This window comes from Akebia trifoliata, chromosome 4 (assembly GCF_017979445.1).
Source record: "Akebia trifoliata isolate Shusen 1 chromosome 4, ASM1797944v1, whole genome shotgun sequence".
Taxonomy (NCBI): domain Eukaryota; kingdom Viridiplantae; phylum Streptophyta; class Magnoliopsida; order Ranunculales; family Lardizabalaceae; genus Akebia; species Akebia trifoliata.
The window spans coordinates 11,759,675-11,767,908 of record NC_141378.1 but is presented as its reverse complement, the minus strand read 5'-3'; the positions used below and the strand labels follow the sequence as shown (position 1 = coordinate 11,767,908).

The following is an 8,234-nucleotide window of genomic DNA, read 5'->3' as shown; positions in this document are numbered from 1 at the left end:
GATGAGAGGCTGGTAATAGGTTAGGTTAGGGTAGGATTATGGGTTGAGTTGATTTTTGGAGGGAAGTGATGGAGTTGGTTAATGATGATGAGAGGATGGGTAATAGTTTCGGTTAGGGTCGGATTTGGTTGAGTTGATTTTTGGAGGGACGTGATGGAGTTGGTTAATGATGATGCGCGGCTGGGTAATAGGAGTTAGGTTAGGGTAGGCTTATGGGGGTGAGTTGCTTTTTGAGGGAAGTGCTGGGATTTTTTGGCGGGCCGTGATGGAGTTGGTTCCTGATGCTGCCGGATGGGTCCTAGGTTAGGTTAGGGTAGGCTTCGGGGTTGAGTTGATTTTTGGAGGGAAGTGATGGAGTTGGTTAATGATGATGAGAGGATGGGTAATAGGTTAGGTTCGGGTAGGGTTATGGGTTATGATGTTGGTGGTTGATGATGAGAGGATGGGGAATAGGTTAGGTTAGGGTAGGGTTATGGGTTATGATGTTGGTGGTTGATGATGAGAGGATGGGGAATAGGTTAGGTTAGGGTAGGGTTATGGGTTGAGTTGATTTTTGGAGGGAAGTGATGGAGTTGGTTAATGATGGTGAGAGGAGGATGGGTAATAGGTAGGTTAGGGTAGTGAATTGGGCTTAGGTTAGGAGTTGGGTTTAGATTGGGTTGGGTTAATGTTGGATAAAGTAGTTTGGTTTGGGTGTGGGCTTGGATAGGGAATGAATGATAATGAGGATGGACTTGGATTTAATAAGAATGATTGGGCTTGGATGGAATAGATGTTTTGGGATTCATGGGCCACGTGAATAGGATTGGCCCATTTATTTTGAGGAAAACAAGACTTTTGAAGGTATGGGCTTTGAGGGCCCAATACGGTTTTTATTTTTGTTTTTGGGTATTTTGGCGTCGAGGGCCCGCTCAAATTCGGGTGTCTACAGGACTTATTGCAATGGTTAATCAGTAATCTCTATAATAAAATTGTTAATTTGTGCATGTGCTAGCTAGTTTAGTTGGTAAAGTCTTTGGATGATGATACTAGAGACCTGAGTTTAAATCAAATCTCGAGATGTATGTCAATCATCAATGAGGGTTATCTCCAATGTCAATCAAAATGTGGGGATATTTTCTATGTTTCCACATGATTCACTGAAGAACACTAGACTTTTTCTATTAATAACATGGAGGCTGGTATGAACCTTAATACCTCACAGGGGCCACCTGCGAGGATGTTCACTTATTTAATGCATGTGATGTGCAGGCATTGCACGTGCCCTGAGATTAGATACAAGTCTGATCCGCTGTCTAAAGGGATACCCGATTATCAAAAAAAAAAAAAAAAAACATGGAGGCTGAATATTTGATATAAAGAATTTAAAATTTAATGGATGGTCATAATCGGATTTCTTTCGTTTAAATAAAAAAAGCATAAATCATCACGGATATTAAGATGTTACCATTTATTAGGATACACGTTTATAATTACCACAAAAACCCTAAATTATTACAATATTTACTTCATGAAAACCAATTATTATATATCCATGTATCCAACATTTGGTGTATCATCAGTCCATGGTTAATTTATTAGGTCTTAAAAGGATAATCGGATGAATGCTTGTGGTACATGTTCCTACCTGTCTTCCTCAAAGCTAAATCACCCCCGCCCCTAAAATATGAATAATGATTTTCTAACACGCCCTCTGGCATACGCTTCGCTCCCATATGCCTTGTGACTAGGGGTGTCAATGGGTTCGTTCCGATTCGGTTTCTATGATATTTGGAATCATAACTTTTATATTTTATCGGTTCCGATTCTGATTTTAAAATAAGTGGAATCGGAATCGGAACCATTAAAAGTCACGGGTACTTGTCAGTTTCGATTCTCAAGAATCGAAAAAGAAAAATTATTTCAAAATCATTATAATAAAAAATTCCTTCTAAAAAATAATATATTATTTGTAAAGCATCAATTTAATAATAATTTGTTCCACTAAAATGATGATTTAATGATTTTTATTTTCAAATATTAAAATGTATTTCCTTTATAAGTAATAAATTTAAAAAGAAATGACTCATCTTAAGTTAAAATATTTAGTTTATATGAAATTTGAATACCTTTATATCGTATATACTAATTTTAAAATATAGGATTACCTTGAATCACGTATAAAGTAAAAATAAATGATAAAAATAAATCGATTCCGAGTACCCGCGGGTATCTATCGGATAAAACCTAATGTTTCCGATTCCTATCGGTTCGGTTCCATATTAGACCCGACTCTAATCGATTCCAATAAAAAAGGAACCGGAACCGGGGTTTTTGATTTTGGATCCGGTTCGATTCCGGGTAAATGGGTACCCATTGACACCCCTACTTGTGACATAGCATGTTCTAGAATCATATATTTTTTTTCCTAGAGATACACACTTACACATATTTATAGGGATGTGTATGTGTGTATCTCGTAAAAAAAGATCTATGGTTTTAGCCCATGCCACATTAGAGGGGGGCGTCAAAAAATCACAACTCAAAAAAATTATCTAAAATTTTTCAAAGTTAGATAGCAATTCCATTGCTATGTTGCTCTTCTTCGCATTTTCTATGTGGTATTGTGGGCCAAAACATCGTGGTTTATTTACTAGGTCTTACAAGGATACTAGCTCCCAAAAACTTAAGCTAAATTTCCAAAAACTTTTCTGAGCATTTTGCGAGTTTGATAGCGATTCCATCGTCTTGCACTTCTTCATATTTTCTATGTGGTATGGTGGGCGAAAAGTTTGTATGGGCAAATAGACCCAAAACATCATAACAATTGATGGGCGAAAAGTTTGTATGGGCAAATAGACCCAAAACATCATAACAATTGACTTTTTGAGAGACCCTAATAGAAGTACAAAACAGAACTAGTTCAAAACTTCAAATTATAACTTACCCATTCAGATTATAGTTCAAAACTTCAAATTATAGATACCCCAACCAGTGTTTTAAGTAATTTGACATACCCCTTGAGTTTTCCATTAGATATTAAGAAAATTATCAAAATACCTTGATCTTCAACCTTTGCAAAAATAATTCTAAAGATTGAGAGAAATGGAGAGAAGAGAAAATAAATGAGTTTCTCTCCATTTATTTTGTTTGGATTGTTAAGTTAGAGAGAACAAAAAAAAATTGGAGAGAAATCCTTTTAAAATATTTTATAATTTCAACTTTTAAGATATTTTAAAATTTCAAAGTTGTCCAAGTTCTCTCTGTCAATCCAAACATGATGGAGAGAAATTGAGTTTTTCTTCTCTTCTCTTATCTTAATGAGTTTCTCCTCTCTCCACTTGTCTTAATCCAAACATAGCGGTGATGATAACTGATTTTATTTTAGATATAGTTCCTTGTTGCAGTGCTTGGCAAGGGATTTAAACCAAAATTTTCTTTGGAATCAAGTGGTGATCAGTGTCACAAGATTCTCTGAATTTATCTTATATCTTCCCAAGTGAACTGAATCAAGTGGTGATCACTATCACAAATATTTCCAAAATTTCACAAAAATTCTCCAAGAGACGGACCATTAAATTGGTGACCCCCCCCCCCCCCCCCCCCAACACCCAAAACAGGCGTGCACACACACACACACACAACCTTCTTTCAACATCAAGATTCAAACCTTTTCAACCTTGATATCTCAACAACAAGATAAAGTCTTTAGGGAGGTTGAATTTCATGATTTTGGGGAAGAAATCCTAAAATATCATTAGTATAAACTCCAATTTTTTTATATATTATTGAATCTATCCAAATTAAACTGAACTGACACCAATTGTAACGTAGACATTGATAAGAAATTGAAGATGAGGATATCATCATTTTGCAATATTCTCCTTAGTCGTTCATGGAAGACCAAAATCAAGGGGTATGTCATGAAGATCAAAACGCACGGCACCATATCTTATTTTCACAAAATTAATTTCAAAGGATTCCTTAAAACCTAACAAATTATAAAACTGTCCAAAGTAAAAGCATTTTTGGAAAATGACCTAATCATGCCTTGACAATAAAGAAGCATTTTTGGAAAACGACTCAATAAGGTGAGTTTCCTCTAACATGATAACATATAGACATTGGCATGTTCACAGACTAGCTAATAAGCCATATACATTGGAGCTACCTTATCGTTTGATGCATAAGTCAACATTACCCATGTTAAGAACTTGATAATTATTGGTCCACATTTCATCATAGAGATGGCCCACTGATTGAATGGTCCTGATCAATGTCTAGTATGGGTTGTAGATAACAAAACCATCAGAGCATCTAAGCATGTTGGGTGGGTCCCACATGCTTGCTAAAAAAATCTCCATAAAATAAGCAATAGAGAATAGATGGGTCTATCACTGAGCAAACTTTGTACTTCAACCACATAGACAAAAATCATAGAGAAGAAGGGACCTTTCAAACTTTTAACATAAAGACAAGGGAATCAACAAGTTGGCCTAAAAAAGTGAGAATAACCTTAGAACCCATACTTCCTATGTCTCTCTATATATAGTTCTACCCCAATTTCACTTCTAGTTATTAGAATCCCTTCACATTGTTCATCCATATGGCTACCAATTCTTTGTATGTGTGGCTGTGCTTGATTATTTTCACAAACTTCACCTTCATATGGGCACAATCAGACACATATATTATCCATATGGACTTGTCGGTCATGCCGAAAGGCCTTTCCAACCACCATAACTGGTATGCCGCAACACTATCTTCCATAAGGAACGATATTACCACCACCACAATGTCGAACCTTATCTATAGTTATAGTAATGTCATCCATGGCTTTAGTGCCAGTCTTTCTCCTTCCGAGTTAAAAATGCTCGAAAATTCACCTGGTTTTATTTCTTCAATCCGAGATGTACCCGTGACACTCGACACAAGCCACACGTACGAATTCCTACACTTGAGCCCAAATTCAGGTGCATGGCCATCATCGAATTATGGAAAAGACATCATAATTGGATTGGTTGACACTGGAATTTGGCCGGAGAGTGAAAGTTATAGAGATGAAGGCATGACAGAAATTCCATCACGGTGGAAAGGAGAATGTGTTAGTGGGACTGCGTTCAATTCTTCGATGTGCAACAAGAAACTCATCGGAGCTCGGTACTTCAATAAGGGTCTTGTAAGTAACAACCGCAATATCACAATCTTGATGAATTCTTCCCGTGACACCGAAGGACATGGTACCCATACTTCCTCAACAGCTGCCGGAAACTATGTTGAAGGCGCATCGTACTTTGGCTATGCCAAAGGGACAGCCAGAGGAATGGCACCGTTGGCCCGCGTGGCCATGTACAAGGCCTTATGGGATGAGGGTGCCTACACGTCGGACATCCTTGCCGCAATCGACAACGCAATTGAGGATGGTGTTGATGTAATATCCTTATCACTTGGCTTGGATGGGCTTCGCTTATATGAAGACCCCATTGCTATAGCCACATTTGCAGCAATGGAAAAGGGCATTTTCGTTGCTACTTCAGCTGGAAACGAAGGCCCATGGTATGGTCTCCTTCACAATGGGACACCATGGGTACTAACCGTCGCTGCGGGTTCTATAGATCGAGAATTCAATGGAATTGTAGCTCTCGGCAATGGAGATTCAATTCTTGGTGTATCTTTGTACCCCGGGAATTCTTCTTTGAGCCAAGTCCCTCTAGTCTTCATGAATGCGTGCAACAATTCAAAGGAGTTAAAAGAGGTTGGTTACAAGATTGTTGTTTGTTTCGACATAACTGATTCATTAGGCGATCAAGTAGATAAAGTACAAAATGCACGAGTAGCCGGAGGCCTCTTCATAAGTAACAGCTCTTACATAGAATTCTTCATCCAAAGTTCATACCCAGCAATTTTTGTAACTCTTAAAGACAGGCAACTTATCCTGGATTACATTAATTCCAGTTCTGATCCAAGAGCAAGTATGGAATTCCAAAAGACACAAATTGGTACAAAACCCGCACCTATTGTGGCTAAGTACAGCTCCAGAGGCCCATCTCCAAGTTGTCCTACTGTCTTGAAGCCTGACATTATGTCCCCTGGCACATTAGTGTTAGCATCATGGGCTCTAAGTAATCCGGTAGCCGTTATCAATTCACGTAAATTGTTCAGCGATTTCAATCTTGTATCGGGTACATCCATGGCTTGTCCTCACGCAGCGGGGCTAGCCGCACTTCTTAAGGGTGCACATCCAGAGTGGAGCCCAGCAGCGATTCGATCTTCCATGATGACCACGGCCGATGCCACAGATAACACTCTCAATCCCATCAAAGAAATCCTTGATAATTACCAAATTGCGAGCCCTATAGCCATGGGAGCGGGTCAAGTCAACCCGAACAAGGCACTTGACCCCGGTCTTATCTATGATGCAAATGTTGAAGACTATGTGAAGCTTCTTTGTTCCCTAAATTACACCATGAAGCAAATTCAGACAATTACAAGGTCATCATCTTACAATTGTTCGAACCCATCTTCGGATTTTAATTACCCGTCGTTTATTGCCTTCTTCAATGTGAATGATTCGTCTTCGGATACGAAAATTTTACAAGAATTTAGAAGGACGGTGACTAATGTCGGGGATGGATCATCGACTTATACTGCTAAGTTGACACCCATGGATGGATTTCAGGTTAAAGTTATGCCAGACACTTTAGTTTTCAAAGAGAAGTATGAGAAGCTAAGCTACAAACTTACCATAGATGGTTTAAAAATGATGAAAGAACTTGTGGTTCATGGTTCTCTAAGTTGGGTAGATGTTGAAGGAAAGCACGTGGTGAGGAGCCCAATTGTTGCTACAAGACTAAGTTCAGAACCTTTATCTGGAAAGAGTTAAAAGAGTATCACTTGGCCTATAATGATTCTCTTCTTCTGTTGAAGTAAGTAGTTCCGATGTTGTAATCAAGCTAATCTATCATAATAAATAAAGAATCTTAGACTAATGCTTCCAAAAAAATATTAACTTTCTTGTCTTGCTCATTCAAAGATAAAACTTCTTTGTGAGCTAATTTAGTCCAATTACAAGTGCTACAGCTATTAGGCCAAATAATGCAAATACCATCTTTTTCAGAAGAGGAATTTACCAAACACTATGTTTTATCGAATACATTTTTTTTTAATAAAAACTTTTGTAGTAAATATTTAATTTCTTTAAATACCTGTCATGTGTATTCAGGACAGGGGAAGAATCTTAATTTTATTTTATAACCTTTAACTATTTAAAAAAATAGGAAAAAAATTATTTAGAAATCAATTTTTTTTTACCGACTTTGTAAATAGTTTGGAATGTGTGTTGTCCCGGTGAATAAGATGATTTCGTCCCATGATTTGAGAGTCATAATGGATCGGCAGGGTCGAGCGATTTTCCATGATATAAAACTACTATTTTGACTCGATCGAGCCCTAATCTGACAGTAAATTTTTCCAAAGCACAGGAAAGTCTATTGGTTCGAAAAGGCTTTTGTGTTCGGTTTTTTTTCTTTTTAATTTAATTATTTTCAAGAAATTTATTTCTTTTTTCAGATAACAATATGATGTGGTTATAGTATTTATTAAGTCAATTTAAATATGTGGAGTTATGTATCCGTAAGAAAAAAAATCTATGATTCTAACACATGCCACACCGAACGAGTTTGTTAGACGGGGACTTCAAAAAATCATTATTATTTACAATATGATGTCTAGTCTATCTCAAAACTTTATTTACGAGAATACGTAAGATCTGGATTTGGATATAAAGCAAGACAAATCAACTCAAAACTCGGTCAGATGCATATCCACATCAACTCAATCAATTGTCTTAAGAAATAACATTCAATCTTGACTATGTAAATACAAAATCATTTTCTTAAAAATTATTGTAAAGATGAGTATTATCTAGATATGTATTATTAGAAAATGTATAAAGCATTAACCGTTGGATTATATTTATAATGAGAATAGTGTGTTATTTCTTGAGTGAAGAGAACGCAACCCAAATAAATTAATATATCTTTGTATAAATCTTATTATACAATTTTGTTGTTAAATGATTTCATACTATTTTGAATATTTATGTGTTTAAATAATTATTTGAGTTCAAAGAAATTTGAGTCGTACTTAGATATGGAGAAGATTATATTTCCGAGAAGATCGAAACATATAAAATAATATCCAAGCTTTGTACCTATCTGACCTTTCCGTTCATTTTAACTTTAAACTGATCAGAA

General features: G+C 36.6%; 1 pseudogene; it reads left to right on the top strand.

Annotated features, from left to right (window-relative positions):
• Window positions 1-4,403: 4,403 nt before the first annotated feature.
• LOC147403799 (subtilisin-like protease SBT3 pseudogene) lies at window positions 4,404-7,098 on the top strand (annotated as a pseudogene).
• Window positions 7,099-8,234: the final 1,136 nt, after the last annotated feature.